Raw genomic sequence first — 18,042 nt, forward strand, 5'->3', positions numbered from 1 at the left:
GCGTTTACTCCTTGTCATTTTTACGCAGTGACGGTGGAGCAACATTCCCTGTCTTTAAGCAAGCAACTATGAACTGCATCATTTAAGATACCACGCACAGTTTTGAGGATATTTTTAATATCAAGATGTTGTAGTTTGACGACCATAGCTGATAACAAGTTGTTAAAATGCTGCACTGTGGAGCTGTGCCCATTTGTCTGCTCCACAGGAGTCGTAATTCGAAAAAACGTCTCGCACTCAGACCTTGCATACTGAGTCAGGTGCGTTTGTATTTGCCTTGACTGCGAAAATTTGTAGAATGTGGCAAATAGTTTTATACTGCGAGCCTGTGTCTCTGTCACTCTTTTAAAATCCAGCTGGATCTATCCTGACAGAGAGCTTCATACAGCACATGCTCATGCGTCATAGTGCAGAAACAAGTTGGAGAGGTGGAGAACAACTTTTTAATTCTGTCTCTGTTATGACCTGTGAGTAGGTTACAAACGTATGCCTTTGTCTGTTAGATTTCCACAACTGATATCATGGACACTACGGTGTTAAAGTGAGGTTTCAGAGAGAGAGGGAGAGGGGAGGGTCAAGTGGTGGGGAGCGAGCGAGAGAGCATAAAGCAACAGGCCCTGATCTGAATCATCATTCACCCATCTCTCTGTAATATTTCCATGGTTGATATCCACATGATAAATGAGCAAACTTTGGTGTTTAAAGTGAGGTTTCAGTGGTGAGCAAGCCAGGTGGAAGCAGTGGGAACTGTTTTGAATCCTCAGTCACCTTGGACACATACGAAATTTCATTGAATCGTACCTGTTATGAAAAAAAGGGAAATAAACGACAATTTTGGCATCAGTGTGCAGACATGATTAGAACAACATGAAACAGGCTCATTGTGCACAGGCCTCTGCATGCCTACCTGTGTAATGAAACTTCTGTAGGCTGCAGCAGCCTCTCAGTATGCTGTCTGCACGGAGACTGATGTGCTTTCATTAATCTATGATGTTGAGGTTAGTGAGAGCCCACTGGCTACAAGATTTTTAATAGATTAAATAACCCACTTGATAGTCCACGTGTGCTAAATGGAAAAGGTCTATGCATCTGTCTGTGTGTGTGCGCTGAAATGCAGGCTCATGTTCATCGTTCCAGTCCTTCAAAATGACGGACAGCCTTCAGAATTCTCCGTCATCCTTCAAAAAAAAATCTGCTAATGACGGAGAATATTCGGTTCACACGACCTGTGGTTGTAGTGTCAAAATAAGGCTTAAGCTCCGCAAGTACTTGTAAAGGTAATTTATGTAAATGACAGTTTAACTTTACAGAAATTTTAAAAAACAAAAAAACAATGGGCATTAGTTTTAGATTTTTGCCTTCTTTTGAAATGATGTTTAATATTCTGGTTTAATGATAAGCCTAGTGTTGTCTGTGATACATTTTTCCATGTGTGCGAACATATGCAGCTACTACCTCCAAATGACTCCTGAGTCACTGAGTCTGCAGTGTGTTCCTGTTTAATCACACTTGTTTTTTGAACTGCTAATTTCCAAAGGATCCCCTTAGTTGCATTTTAGTGTGCAGTGTTAACGGCTTACCCTTCTCTAAAGCTGGCAGTATTAATTGTGATAAGAGATGTGGTTTGTGTGCACAATCAAAGTGGTGGGTTCTGGCCCGTAACGAAGCTCCGTGGTTTGGCCTTCATTCACTGCAGTGTGCTGCGATTTAAACGCGGCTGAATGGGCACAGGCTGGTCAGTAGCACCTTGCTCACTGACCTTAATTCACTGTGGCCCGGCTGTGAAGTCACATGACTGATCGTGTTTACATCTGCTGTTTACCTCTGGTGCTAAAGAGTCATGTCCTCTCCCCATCTCAATTCATGAGTATCTCCTTTCAGTTTAGATGCCAAATGAAACACACCTTTACCTGCAGTGAGTGTAATAGTCTCTGTGTTTGTACAGAGAGCTCTGTTTGACAGCAGTCTGAAAATGAGCCAGATTGGATCTTAGCTTACAGTGTTCTCTAGAGTCTTTATTAGCAGAGCAAAGGAACAGAGTGGCCAGGACAAGGAGCTGGTAGTTCTAATACACAATTAGGCCACTAATCAAAAATAATGACATTATTACCATAGCAAACAAAGCAAACAAACAACTCTATTACACTGCTCCATCCCTGTAATGGACTATAAAGAACAAACGAACAAGCTATGTCCCTTTTCTTCAAATCTGATGACAGCGGCCAGTCTTTGACTGTAATCGGTAATAATCATACATATAATCTCTCCATAAATCTTTACAGAACTTAAACATTCATGTTTTTTTCTTTTGCTAAAGTTTTAATGTGCCTTTGGGGCTTCAGGTACACAAATATAACTTACAACCTTTGATATTAACAAAAAAAGCCAAGTTTTGCACTTTATGTAAACACAAGATACTGAAAGGATGAGCTGTCGATGAAGATAACTCTTAACCCAGTTATGCCCCCAATATTGGCCCAAACAAGTCAACTGTGCTGACTGATAGGCAGCAAAAAGCCCACCCTCTGCCAGGGTTTTGAAGTGGGAACAACCCTTTCCCAGTGTTTTGTTCTTTGAGTCCCACGACGCCTCCAGAAGACTGAATAGAGAGCCCTGGGATTTGCAGGCCAACCCTTCTATGGTAGCTTTTCCCACCTTGCTTAAACAGTTTTAAAACAGCATTGCAAATTTTAACAGACCCAGGCTATGTACATGCAAGCTCCGGTAGTGGCAATGCTGACACTACCTACCAAAGCCAATGGCCCTTCATTGCCGCCACAAACAGGAAAACTAGTCCTGGTGCCAATATTACATATGAAAAAGAACTTAAAAGAAAACGCAAGGGAAAATAGACAGAAAGCTCAGTTAAATGGAGGTTAGCAAAACATATTTAAAATTGCATTTAAAGCAAGCAAACCATAGTTTTAGTGGACAAAATTAACCCTGACTTAAAGGCATCAAAGCATATCTAAAGCAGTAAAAGACAACCAAAGCAACAAGAAGTCTATTAATTATTAAGAACCATACTGTTAACCACTTAGTATGTTTAATAATTTCTGACTTCAGCTACTCTAATGTAAAATCTAACTGCTTTTTTGGCATATGTGGTGTGATGTTTAATGGAGGGTCTCTGTTTTACAGTGCATTCCTGTCACAGCTCTGTAAGAAGCTATGCCATCTCTGTGCCTTGAGACATTCAAACTGATAATATGACAGCATGATATAATGTGTCCCCTGCCTGTCAGTTCCCAGTGCCGTTTGGCAGCAAGACAGCACAGCATGGCAGGAGCTCAAAATATACTCAGTCATACATGCACATTCACATGACGCTGGGCTCTCTTGCTGGCTCTGCTGATTCTGTTTTCATCTCTTTTCCTACCTCAAGAGACGGCACAGAGGGGGATCACTTTTTCCCCTACTTATGCCTCTGAGATGCTTAAAATGAAGTAAATTTAAGGCAAATTCTCACAGGGGTGTAAATATTACGGCTTTAAGTGGAAATGTAAATTGGCCTTGAATTATGGCTGCCTTTTGAACATACAAAGGATGTTGTGATCAATTTTGCCTGTAAGAAACTGTAATTACGGTTTGCCCCAGTTCATTATATTTGTGGGATAAAGTGAATAATAGATTAATCCTCTCCAGTGAAATTAAGTTTGCAGAGGAATGCTCTCTATTTAGAATGAAAACAGGAAATAGTGACCTATATTTATCAGCTACTCTTTAGAGTAGTTTCCTAAACTAATGAGCAAACATTTCCTGATGCAGTGGCGTGTCAATCTTAATACACTCAGGACGAAGTACTTCCACAATGATCGAGGTCAGGTAAACAAGGAACAAGATGATTTCCTTCACTGTCTGCCTTTGGTTTCCCAGTACAGTCGCAGCAGTGATGGGGCTGCAGAGAAAAAGAGGGTGCTGCTGTAGCTGCATAACCCCATCCCCCACTGTCAACACCCTCATTTAAAAAATTGACACTTCTCTTGCTTTATTCCAGCACGTGACAGAGGGAACTTTTGTTTGCCAAAGATTCACTGTCCCAAACAGAGGAGATGAGGATAAAGGCGCCCAAGAGGAAGTGGAGCAGAAACTAATGAGTCAGTGCAGTTCAGTGTGTTCCCAGCTGATTGGGAGACCCTATGAATAAGTCAAAATTTCTTTCTCCTCCCCTCTTTTCTTGCCTCTTTATCCCTCCTCCTTTCCCTCCTCTATGGCTCTATTGTGCTTGATGGAGATAGCGTGGAGATGATGATATCTTTTAGCCGGTGCAGTTTGCCTCAGATCAGCTAGCAACGCTAATGCTTTTCCAGGCATGCAGAGACAATACTCCTGTGTTGTGCTCTGACATGAGACCAAGATTTTGTCACGTTTCAAAGCCGAGACTTGTCCAGGTTCTTGGGTTGTTTTAGGCAAGCTGGATTACTTTGATAACATAGGCAGATTTCAGCAAAATGTGGACATTTTTATTGTGAATTACAATGTTTTTTGCACAAGTGCTCTTGCAACATTCAGCAGCTTGTGTTTCTCTCTATCTGTGCTTCTTGTGTCCTCAGGCAGGACTCACTTCACACACTAGAGGAGCATGGCTATTTTGGTACATTCTTAACTTAATAAATTCAACCTCTATTCTCAATTGAATATTTGCTGACAAATCGGTTCTGTTCCGAACATACCAAGCACGCTTGCAAAGCCATCCTTCTGCAAACATAACTTAGCATGATGAGAGAGTAAGAGGCTCTTCTGACCTAAATTTAACACCTAATTATCATGCATCATGGAACATTTTGGGGGAGAAAGATCTTACAGGAGCTTAATCTAATCCAATTAATCGCTTTTGATTTTGGCAGATTTCCATCAACACTCGCAAGGGATTAGTAAAAATCAATACAGCACTGTGTGTTGTGAGAGACCACAGCATCATCATTAGATTTCTGGCCAGCCACATAATTTGTCACCGTACCATTACACAATTAAAATTTAGGGATGTCCCGATGGTGTGATTTTCTGTCATATTTTATGTTTTGATCCACCAGCTGGTTTAGCGTTTGGTCAGTCTATTTAGCCCTGTGCTGTACTATAAAAAGGAGCACAAAATTATTCTTTTTCAGTCACCCACATGCTTTTTTACTTTGTTCAACAGAGCAGTACAAAAACCTCCCAAGAAGCAAAGCAGCTAGGACAGTAAGGACAACTGCATTTCACAGTGTGATGATTCATTAATTACATGTGCCAGTTTATGTGAATTATTAACACAGTTATAAACACATTGAAATAGAATAAAGCCTATTCAATAGGCTAAACAGTGCATAAAGTCTGAGAAATTAAAGGCAACAAGTCTCAGAACCTTGACTGGCTTATGTTATATAACTGATACAGTTATCTTACTGCACTGAAAACAAAAAGAATTGCATCCCTTAACAAATGTATTTAATCAAGTTTCCATGGTGGCCAAGAAGTTTCACACTGATGCATAATTAAATTGCATTAACAGAAAAGGTGGTTGCAAGAAGCAACACAAACAGATGCAGCATGAATGCATATTTAAAAATATGCTTCACAGTGACAGTAGTCTGAGTGGCAACTTTTCCCAGAAGGACACACGATATAAATACTGTGACAGTGTTTTCAATGGACAGTTGTTGAAGAAGTACTCCTTACTGTAAGTATCATAAATGTCACTTTTTGGCCTTTACACATCAATATCTCATTTGACGTCACTCTGTGTCTGGGAAAAATGTCCATCAGACCACTTCTGTTGTGAAGCTATTTGTTTGTGTTTTCTTTTAATGCAATGCGTTTTATATATGCATACATGCTGCGTCTGCATGCAAATAGCTCTGAATGAGTTTGTGCTGGGGCTGTTTGTTGATTGAAAATGTTTCGAATATGCATTCATGCTTCACGTGCTTGTGTTTGTGTTGTACCTTTTTGTAACGATACTTTCTGTGGAGTGGTTTTCGGCTAATGCAAAGCATTTAAATATGCTTTAGTGTAAGACTTCCTGGACACTGTAAATTTCTCTTTAAAATCTAAAAATTTCCTTTACTTGAAGTTACCTTTAAACACTTCCTGGTGATTTTTTTTCTTTACATTTGCCTAATAGTCATTTTACTAAGCTGACCATAAACACTTCATATTTGGAGGTTATGTCACTTGATTTAGTTAGGGTACTAGCTTTGATCCTGCCAGTTTCACATGGATTTCAATATAAGAAAAGTTTTATATTTTTCACAAAAGCAACTCGCAACTAAGTTTGGGCAGATTTTGACCTGGTAAACCATCATTTGTTTTTTCAAGCTGAAAGTTGAAGGTGCTGCATTCATTTTGATTTTTAACGCTGATTGGCCTAATATGTAATGGCTGTTAATTCACTTAGCCTGCAAAATTACACTACTAGCACTTACAGTCTTTCAGTCAGCTGTGGACATCAGAGTATTAACAACGGGTAATTGGTTTTGGTCTGGTCATGGTTGATGTCAAACCCTGGAGGGGACAATAATTCCTCTTCAGCTGTAGATGTTGTGTTTTTTTATTATTTTAACGAGGAATGTCAAGTATTATAGTAGTTTATGGACAATTAAAGATCCTTTTTTACCACACAATGTAATCTGGCAAAGAAAACTACTTTAATACTGTCAAAACGGATTGTAAAGGAAACCTCTCCATCCGCAGCAGTTAAGGTTTGTGTTGTGTAATGTTCACTATATGCTTTAGTGCTTATTTTGCCTTTTTCTTTGTCTTTTCTCATTAGATAACTAACTGCTGCTTTTGGATCTACCCTCTGCCATCCACTGGGATCCAGGCGCTTGAGTCCTAAATGCCAAGGTATGTGAGGCAGTCCATTCATGTCATGTTACTTCCTACTGCTAGAATTTATTTGTGTCTTAATTATCCCAGTAACCATGCACTGCAGGTTGCACAGCCATTAGTCTGTGGTCTTATTTTGTGGTCTTGCCTGTTTTGTTTTCAGCAGTGAGGCAACACTTACCTCAACAATTAGAGACAGGCTCAATCTGTCATGGGGTTTCTCTCTCCTTTTTGAATGTGGTGTTTTGCTGACACAGAAATGATGTTTTTACGTCAAACATTAGCCCGACTTTAACAAGAAACGACAAGAGTGCCCCACCTTATTCTATTGAAGGCTGAGCTACATGATACTCTTGCCAAACAAGCTCTGTGTGCATTCAGCATCCTATTTCATCTTAAAAAGGTCAAAATATTACTATTATAGAGGCACAGCTATTTCAGACTTTTTTCAGCAGTTCTTGTAACTGAAAACAGGGTTGTAAAAACCTTGAGGCTCCATTTTTGATCAAATATGGCAATAAGATTCATATGTAATATGTATAATAAAATGTCTCATTTTCCAAAACAAGCACCAAATTCAGAAAGATTTTCCATTTGGTGTTTAAATCTCCCCAGGTTTAGGATGTAATAAAAAAAAGATTTTTCACCATGCTTCAGCAACATTTTAGAGCTTGGTGGGGTGCTGAGTTTAGTCACCTCACGCCACTCTTTACTGCACAGAGCATCATCTACACTGCTGCTTAGCTGCTGCTAAACTACCATTAGCATTACATTAATTAAATAGCTTTGTGGCCCTGTTAAAAAGTGTTAGCTAATCATTCACATGATTTATTTAGTTATTTATTTTGGTTGGTAAGAAGTTTGTTTGTCTGATGGATGTTTCAACTTCAGCTGTTACGGCTGTCAAAATTGTAGAGGCTTCCATATTTTTATATGTTTAAAAACAAGTCAGTCTCTGTTGTCATGATAGTTGATTGTATTGAAAAATCATGAAACTGCATATAGGGGAGAAATGAGCCAAAACAAGCCAATGATTTTGTGTAATTTTCAGGAGTCTGCCTGCAACTTTTTAGTGAGGATCATGAGTTTTAGCTCAAAATGGGCTTGTTCTGTTCTGCAGATATTTAAAGCTGATATGTTGGCCTTACACATTTGCAAAGTTTTCGCTGTTTTCAGCAGAATCATATTTCTACCTTGGCTGAAGTTGTTCTCTTTTTCTTTAACTTCCAAAGTGAGCTCTGAGTCGGTGTTTCTCAAATGGTGTGGCAAGGCACAAGAGGAAGGACTTAAGGTGCCGTGGGAATTTACTCATTTTTACTACAACTATACAACAACTTTAGGTGCTGCAACATGTTTTAAAGAGGCGATTTTGTATGGATATGATATGCCTTAAGATATTGGCTTGATCTTAGCTGTGCCTTAGGAAAAAAAACAGTTGAAAACCATTGCTCTAAGGACTGAAATTTCAGTCTGAACTTTTGCTAGTTTTTGGCACATTGTTGCACTTGAGAGGAATGTGTTTTCAGTATTATTAATTTTTAAGCATTTTTTGTCACTATTGTCACTCTTCAAACCAGCTGTAAGTTTAAGGGAATTTATTTCAATAACAGGTCATTTCCAGTACAGAAAAATGGTGGTGTTTTTACAATAAGAGAGGTGTCTAGTATGACGTTCTTAAAATGAGTTTGTAAATATTGGCATATTGGATATTGGCAAAAATCCAGTTCAATGCTTCCCAATTTTTTGGCTGTATAAGACCAATAAATAACACAAAATTAGGTCCCAAGAATTAGAAAGAGAGCAAAAAAAAATCAATAACAACTGATTTTAATAGTATTGTGTCAAAATTTTAAATTCTGTTATCATGAAGACCCATCTTAATTTAAGGCTTTGTCTCAGAGGCACATATTAGGGAACAAGTGGAGATTTGAATTTCAGTTAGTACTTAAAATAATACACTGTATTGAGAGTGTTTTTTTTTCATTTATCAGTGTTTACAGGCCTGCAAATTGGGTTATAATCATTATTTTTAAATAACAATAAAACTAAAGCTGTCTTCCGTGCCCCATGAACACATTCCAAAAGGGGATTAAGATCAATATGATTTTTTTTGTCAAAAATGACACAGATAACTACTGACCTGTGCTGATTTTTCTATATTATCCACTTTCGTGTCACTATCACAGCTACACATTAACCTAAACATGTGCTTCCTGGGTTAGCACAATGTGTCACTGTGCTTGGACAACTGGGTTATTACATTTCACCAATCTGTCCTGTGTGCAGTGAACACTGACTACAGATGACACATTTCTGGGCGTCTAGACGGTCTGCGTTAACCATAAAGTCAGTTTGTCTTGAGGACAATATGGACGCTCATGTCTTGTGACCTGAATAGTGAAGACAACAGGACATGGTGACAGGATGCTTTACACATCTCTCTGCTACTCCAGGCCTCTTTGCTGACAGGAACAGGTTTATCTTTCACTTGTGAAGGATCTTTGAAGAGCAGCTTTTCATCATTTACTTGTTTGACTTCTTGCTTTTTGCCCTGGCAGATCTGTTTGCATAACTTTCACACTGCTGGAGGCTTTGCATCAATCTACATTTGATACCTGGATCACTACCAAGGTCAACATTCCAGCCTCTTTCACAATATTTTCTGGCTTTAATGTGGACTTCTTTTTTTAATTTTTAAGTTTCAACAGCAAATTGGGAAAAAAAATCTGAATGACTGTTAAAGGGCTCCATTAGGCTCCATTAGACACACTTTCAGCCGTTTGATCAATAACTGATGGCAGTTTAAAGACTGATACACAGCACAGTAGATTAATGCATTAGTAGTGGGTTTAGCTGCCTTAAACAATGGAGTAGTGACATACATTCCACATTTGTTCAGTGTTGGTGACACTGTTTTTACAGGCAGGCTAATATTCTTTTTTATTTAAAATGATAAGAATGTTTAATAGACATGAAAACTGAAACATAGCAGGCATTTTAAATCACAATATTTTTGTGTTGACTCCTAATTTTGCATCAAACTTTCTTCCTTATTCATACGATAGACAAATCTTATAAAAATCTGGTTCCTTTCTCTGAGCGGGAAGCAGTATGACAGCTGTATCTGAAGTAGACAGTATTAACAGACAGAATCAATCAACCATCCCCATACATGTGAGCTAATATCTTACCAGAACATCTAATTGATTATCCCATGACACCGTTTCAGCTGGCAGTGCTATTAGCGTGATTACATCCTCTGAATTTCCAGGGTAATGACGCAGTTTCTTGTATTGCTTTGACTGTAATGTAGCTAACTATAGCTGAGTGACTCTGAACCTGCTGTAACTGATCCGTTTTGGCATCTAATGTTATTTGTTCAACCTGAGAGCAAACATTTGCTCATTTGTCTAACCAACAGTTAGGGATTAATGGTACCATTCTCTTGGAGTAGTGTTTCTGTCTACCAGATGGATAGAAGGCCAGCTTTTTTTGTCTTTATGTTTGGTCTTTGGCCCCAGAATGGAGAGGGGGATTATTATTTTATTTATAGATATTGATACCATTATTGATACTCCTTTATGATTTGAGTTCTTATATGCACCAGTAGCTAAACGTTTCTGTTGTTTGTTGGAACCAGAGGACTATAAGCTTAGAAACAAAATGAAGAAGGTTGTAAATTGGTCTGTTATGCTTATTTCATATTGCTTAAAAAGATGCACCTTCAAACAGCTCCAGTCCACATTGTTTGTGCCAAACAGCATGCTGTGATTTGAGGAGAACAAGGTGGTAGCCATAGGCAGGGTGTAATTGTACTCGCCAATTGCAATGGCTGCCACAACGTAATGGCTGTTCTGTCAGAACTGGACCACATTTCTGTAGTAAATAAAGAGTAAAACAGTAACACTAACTGCAATAGTTACAGGGTGTTGGTTGGCTGTACTGTGAGTGGTTGTATTCAGTGGCTGCTAGTGGAGCGATTAGCTCTGACTTGGCCACAGCTGTGGTTTTGTCAGAACTGGACAGCACTTGGTTATTAAAACAAGAGAAAAGAGCCACACTGAGAGCTTTTCACGACAGAAAAGATGTCCTGCTTCAGCATGGGTTTGCGATTGTAATGGGTGGGGTCTGCAGGTGCATCCAATGGCTGCTGCTGCGGTATCTGTTGGCCTGGATGTAAGAAAGCAGCATTTTCATCAGAACTGGACCACATTTTCCTTCGAGACAAGGACTAAGAGTCACACCGAAAGCTTGTCTTGGCAGAGATTTTTTTGCACATCCCCCGACCGGCCTTGGCATAAATTTATTCATGGAAGAGATTTACCATTCACAACTACAGCAGCAGTACCTGTCTGCTATGGAGAAGCATGTTTTGTCTAGCCTCTCTGATTGGCCCGTCATTAATGTGACAGAGAGAATGTTTCTCCAACCACCTTCTGAAAATTTTGTGAAAATTTCCCAAACACCTTCTATGGGAGTTTTCCCAGATGAAAGTGAAATATATCCATGCAATGGATATATTAAACAGTCTATCCTGCTCTCAATCGTATCCTAATGTTTAAAAGTGAATATTAAGTTGCTGTCATTGGATTCTTTGTCATCGAAAAAATGCTGCATATTTTCTTCTCTTAACTAGTCACCATTTTTCATAAATAAGTTACAAGTATTCAGTTTTTATCAAAGGCCTTGTCGTCTTCTTTTCAGAGAGGTCCATTTTGTAAATGAAAAAGACTTCCTGTTTTTACTTTTAATGGTTAACTTCTTTGAAACAGCTGTTAAAAGCAGACTTTATGACTTCAAAAAGGCAGTGGGGGGATTTTATCCATTTCCATTCTCTCCAGCAGGGAAACGGGGAGAATGCGGCAGTTGTCTGCATGGATACATGGCTCTGACCTAAATGTGTCTGACCTGGTTATTGAGACTGCAAACTGCATCTCACTCCCTCTGTCTTCCTCACTCACATGGACAAACAGACAACTGATTGTTGCTGATATGTAATCCTGTAACTCGTCTAGAGATGAAGCTTCATCCTTTAAACCCTTGACGCAGGAAGAGGTTTTTAGGATCTTCTTTTAGTGACTTAAATATTCTCTTTCTTTATTAATTTCTCTGTAAATACATTAGAGTCCATTTGTATGTAGTCAAGTACTAGAGATAGCTTACCTAAGATTCTTAGGTACGCTTTATGGAGTGTACATTTCATATTAATTTTGCATCTTATTGCTAGGTTGCTAATTTACATCATCTCCCTTGCTTTTTCTCATCCTGACCATCTGTGTAAGCAGCCTAGATCATAAGCAGTTATCCCTCCAGGTCTTCTCAAGCTCTGTGAGTTGGAAATGAGACGAGCATTTTCGGTCTGTTGCACTTGAACTCACTGTAAATTCATATCCACAAACTTAATTCACTGTAAACACTAATCTGCCCCGTCTTTTGTATGCCATGGTTTAAAAATAAACTGCTACAATAGAGGGGAATACTTTGTGTATTCAGAGCGTGTGGAATGGATTACCCTCTCAACTCTACGCCATATAAGCACGAACGGCTTCAGTGTTTGTGTTTATGGCTGTTTATGTGGCTGTTGCTTGGTGCACCACAGTAAAATTGTTCTGAAATAATCCAATTATGAGTTCAGAAATATTAAACTCTGAATTATAAGTAGCTGTAGTGAAGAGAGGAAATACAAACTGACTCATAGCTTTTTCATTTATGTCTCCTTGTAATGTTTTGCATGACATCTAGTAGTGGTGGGCGGCAAATCAATGTCAGTACTGTCAACGGTATTGCTTTGGCTATTAAATGAATTTTTACAGTGGCATCATCCCTGCTTAAACACCACGTTTGATTACAGTACATAAGAGGCAAAATGAAGCCATGACAGTTCAACCTCCCAGCACAGGTGGTGGGTAAAGGAAACAAGCATAGTGCTGCAGCAGTTTGCATTTCAATTATGACAGTTTGCAACTACTTAAGCCTGGGTTATGCTGTGTTTATACTGTTGTAAACACTCCATACGTGTGCCTTGGATGCAACTCTGCAATACTCTGCCCAATGCCACTCGGTAGTGGGATTATTATGCCAGTCCCCAGTACCCTGTCACCACATTTCTAGTTGTTTCTGTACAGTAAACCATGGCAGTTGAAACCAAGTCTATTATATTGGAGTTGGAGCAGATAAATAGTCAGCAGCCAGTGATTATTTCACAGTTACTGCAAAGAAAGAAAGAGAGGAGAAACTGGAGGAGATAAACGGTATGGTAGCTGTATCAGTTGAGGCAGAAGATGGGAGAATTTTTACTCCTAATTGCCCACTGAGAGAGATATAGATTAGGAAAGGCATGTCAGAGATTTCTGGATGTCAACAAGGAGTTCTGACTTGTTATATCATCACCTGCAGCCATCCAGAGTACTCCAGAGTACACAGTATGCCTGTGGACATCACTCAGAGACTGGTAGTCTCCAGTGTTAACCAGCAGACATTGTTAAACTTGAAGGCGGAGCACGTCAGGCCTCTGCATAGAGTTCAGGGCTAGACTCATCGTTGGCTTGTTTTGATATAAAGAAGCAGGCTGTAGCTGTGGTTTTGATCAACTAAGCAGCTGTAAATACTGTAGCTCTGTATGCTGGTAACTATATCTCAGCTAAAGCTCAGTTTTTCACTTAATAACAGGTATTTTCCTAAAATGTTCAGTGTTGTTGCTCATATATAGACTAATAGTCACATTTTTATCATTAAATGTTGTGATTTATGCAGGATTTGCTTTGCTAAGAATTTTTGAAACAAGCTACATATTTCAAAGGCTTTATATGGCTGCTAATTGTTTGTCTGAAACTTTGTCACATGCTGCTGCCTATCCTGGCCAGGGCGCTCTTGAAAAGGAGATTTTTAATGTCAATGAGATTTTCCCCTGGTTAAAAGGTTAAATAATAATGGTAATGTGGACGTGTGAAATATCACTCGTAGATGATCTTTTTTGTTGCTGTGTCTGTGCTGCTGTTATGTGTGTTAAATTGAAACAGCTGTCTGTTGTTTGTTTGTGCTTTTTTGTCTACTCATGTAAAACAATTCATTATTACAGGAAGGCATTCTTTTGTTTTTGCACGCTGCAGTAAGGGTTACAGCTGCTGCACCATTAAATCAGTGGGTTTTGTCATTGTCTGGGTTTGCCTGCATTGAAACAAAAGCTTGCATATTTAGACACATCAGGAACTTTCTGTTATGAGATGTATGGTGTGCTTCATTGTGTGTCTTTTTGCGTAGACATTTTTTCCTTTTGTTTTTAAGCTTCATGTGAGAATCCATGTTTGCAAAGAACCTAAAACCGCTATATAGGCTCTGTGCAATCCATTTCTTATTGTTAGTGCTACACTGTTAATAAGAGCTAATGTCATTGCTCGGGTCTCCTCTCTGCAGAAACACGTCTCAGGGGCTTATATTTAACAGGATCTCATATTTAATTAAGAACTTACTGGCAGAAGGGATTTTGGAGCAGACGACTATTTATAACCACCAGAGCTGACTCTGTCATTGCCCTGGTTAGACCTTAATGAGGAAGAAAATGCTTTCCATATATTCAGGCTTGTATTTTTAACAGCGTAACATCAATGACGCTGATTTCTATTTGTTGCTTTAACAGAATGTAGACCAAAAACAGTTTGAAATCTGAATCAAAGTTTAGAAATGCTCTGATGTTTTCTATGATTCATTTACTCGTTCATTTAAAAGGAACTTGTGTTCCTTTTGTTCTGTTTGGAAACTGAGGCCACATTTCCACAAGAACAATGCACTAAAAACAGAATTGTTTTTTTTTTTTTTCTACAAAGCTATGCTCAGAGAAGACACCATTTTGACAACTGCAATGCACACAAATCCAAAAACATGGCTAAAAACAATGCAGTTAACTACACATGCCAGGCCAGTTGTTGGCAGTTTGATCTGGTAATGAAAAAACACATGCATGCTCCAATGCTCTTCTTTCAACAGAGCGGTTGGGTGTAAACATGCAAAAATAGCTAATGCACAAACATTGGTTTGAACATAGGAACACCTGGGGTTGCTACAGTGCTGTTGATGAATTGAGTTTTAATTCTGATTACAATTTTAGCTTCCTGCAATCACAGAAACAAGATGATCAAAAGTAAACCATGACTGTACTACATGCTGTGATGGGCTCATTTTGTTTTGTTTTGTGTGTTAAACTGAGCCCATACACCCTTCGTTTAAAGCATAGAAAGTCTTTGCATGGTTGTACCTGAATGGGTTAAATGTCCATACTTTTGCTGAACAGCGAACTAAGCAATACAATTTACACATGTGAGTGAAAAGGTAAGCATAGCTCAGTCTGAAGTGACTGGATGTGCACATCCGTGATGTAAAGAGAGACGAAAACCGGTGTTTGCTAAAGCAGATTCACTGTACCTTTCCTGCAGGTCAAGTCCACATCCCTGGTAAGAATGTCAGACATGATGCACTTCCAGAATATTTCTCAAAGTAAAAGCGTGATCAGTTCTTTTGATAATGAAAATATGCAAGTGGTCAAACAGTGTTTCTGTTCTGCAGTTGGTCTGGGGCGGTTATTTTGTTAGTGAAGTCACTGAAAAGTTGTACGGACCTTTCTTCAGGTAGTTGTCAAGCTTTTTTCATTCATAAATGACAAAGGCCTTCTGGACCTGCTTTTCTAATTATATCACCAGAGATACTTATTATATAGATACTTAATCAGTATATACAGTGTGTGTTTTGCACCTGCATGTTTAAGTTAATGTTAAGGGTTGGGTTTACATGGCAAAACTTCAAAACTTTCCTTTTTCAGGCGCCTAAATGCTGCTGTTGTGAAAACTACAAAAGGTTGCTTTTTCGGCTGGGATTGTTATCATATAAATGTGGCCCAAGTCATTTGAAACAAGGCTAGAGACCAAAGGTGTCCAGTTGTCCAGGGGGCAATGCAAACTGTGCTTTGGATGGACAGAAAGCTTTCCAGGGATCATACAGGCACAGAAGTTATATTTGCATGTTTTTGAGCGATGTGTCAATGTAAAACTATAGGTTAGGAAACTACAGTGTGACCCCAAAGCTGTGAAAAACAGCATATCTTCATGGATGTAATTGGTTCTGTCATCTCAAATGCAGAAACTGTGGAGCTAAGATAAGTCAAAGGAAGGAACTGATGAAAAGAATGATCAAGATTTCTACCTAGTGGTAGCACACATGGCAAAATGTGAGGACTCAAATCAGAGTCAGAGGTAAATTGATAGAAAGAACATTCCCATTTCTAGTTTTTAAATGCTACTGCTATTGCAAAGACATCATTTAAGAAAGCATTACAGTGGCTCTGGTAAGCAAGCATGTCTTAGTCCTGATTTAAAATGCAGGTTGGCCTGGTTCATTGATGCAGCATTTCTGCAAAACATCCCAGCAGGTCAGTGGCTGTCCTTTTCATGTTGTTGCTCTTTTGTGCTCATTATAATTTGTTTTCAAAATATTTCTAAAATGTAGGTTTGTAGCACTCTCTCGGCCCCATAACAACTCTTAAAGATTTGTAGCTCTGTAGAAATAGGACATTGAGCATTAAGAGAAGGGAGGCAGAGAAAGGCATGCACATAGAAAGGAAAAGTGATGAGCAGAGTGCTTTGCTGCAGGAGACAGAGAGCTCACAGTTGATAAAGCAGCTCGTTCACTCGATAAGGCAGCTGTCCACTTTTTCTAGCACAGAAGGCTGATACTGCTAACCCTTGTCAATAAACGAGGCTTTTCTCAGTACGAGTGTTTCCCTGGATTCACTCGGAATACCAAGCAGGTGAAATTATTCAATTAGCCTGGCTTGACATACATTTTACCACGCTTAACTCAATTTGTAGGTTTCTAAGGAGCCCATTTTCCTCACCAGGTATTTGAACCAAATTTAAACAGGGGAAGACATTTGCTGGGAGTTGTCTTGCCTTAGACCATCTTTCTGAGATTGAAACGAAACTTTTTCTTCAATATCCTTTGCACTGAAGAAGAGTTACCGTTGACGTCGGTTGTGGTGAGCCCGTCTCACAGGATACCGTGCTTCAGCATTATTGTAACCAGGAAGTGGCTTTGAGAAGTTCAGACAGGTAGACCTTAAAAGGCAGTGGTTGTATGTCTGAACACGTAATGAGTATACAGTATTTGGCATGCAAATAAAACATTGAATCTCTTGGGGCAAGAGGTCACATACATTTATTGTACAAGAGCTCCAGTAAGGGAGTGATGCACAGGTTCAGGTCAGTTATATTTGCAATTCATAGACAGGAACGACTGTGATACACTGAATACAGCATTTGACTGACTCCTAGGGGCAAAAATAAGCAGACTAGATGATGCAATGTAGCTAATTTTGCATGAAATTATGATTAAACATGATTAACAGACGTTCTAGCTTATAAACTACACCGATCAGCTTAAACTGAATGACCACTGATGTGTAGTGAAAAATCATTGTATGTGCCTTCACAGTGGCACCTGTCAGTGGATGGGCTATGTTAGGCACTAAGTGTATAATTAATATTAATTAATGTGAGTGACTTTGACCAGATTAGGATGGATGGATGACTGGGCAAGAGCACCTCCAATTTGCAGCTCTTGTGGGATGTTTCTGGTCTGCAGCAGTCAGTAGCTTCCACATGTTTTCTAAGGAAAGAAGACAGATGAGATGGTGATACTATGATGAGCTCTAAGCTGCAGACGCCAGAGCATTAACCATGGGAGATCGGTTTTGGTGATCGTTGACTTGATGATTATCTTTTCTGTGTGAAGCAAGCTAAAGCAGTTTTTGAAACTCCTTTTTCTTTTTTAAAAAGGAGACATATTTTGGGCTTTTTATGCCTTTGTTCACAGAAGACGACAGTGGATAGAGTTGGAAACGGGGATGAGAGAGTGGGAGAGAGACATGAGGATGTTAATGTTTGAATGAATAACATCCAAATAGTTGTACTTAGAAAATATGAAAAAACAATCAGCAGCCCTAACTGTTGGTGTTTAAAAGATCAACACATTTTAGGGCTTCAAAATAAATCACATTTCTTTTTATCACAGCAAGAGATTCACAGTCATTACAGAAGTCTGAATTTATTGCATTGATTAAAAAACTATTTTGAAATAAAGAATGCTTTCTCACTCAGTATGGACATCTTATGGGTTGAATAGAGACCTGAGTATTACTGTAATGCTGTGATGCAGTCACATGAAACTCAAGTAATTTGTGTCAAAATC

The 18,042-nt window shown here is 39.0% G+C and overlaps 1 protein-coding gene across 5 annotated transcripts in view; it reads left to right on the plus strand.

The window, feature by feature from the left end:
* The window catches only part of erbin (erbb2 interacting protein), a 106,844-nt gene that overhangs the window by 15,142 nt on the left and 73,660 nt on the right, over window positions 1–18,042 (plus strand). For 3 of the 5 annotated variants that reach the window (XM_041811746.1, XM_041811751.1, XM_041811749.1), the window contains exon 2: window positions 6,752–6,825. The gene's annotated coding sequence lies outside the window, so the exon portion shown is untranslated. Of the gene's footprint in view, window positions 1–3,997; window positions 4,098–6,751; window positions 6,826–8,039; window positions 8,099–18,042 lie in introns of all 5 variants that reach the window. The other 2 variants (XM_041811748.1, XM_041811747.1) reach the window with 2 other exon arrangements.

This window comes from Cheilinus undulatus, linkage group 17 (genome assembly GCF_018320785.1).
Source record: "Cheilinus undulatus linkage group 17, ASM1832078v1, whole genome shotgun sequence".
NCBI classification, from domain to species: Eukaryota; Metazoa; Chordata; class Actinopteri; order Labriformes; family Labridae; genus Cheilinus; species Cheilinus undulatus.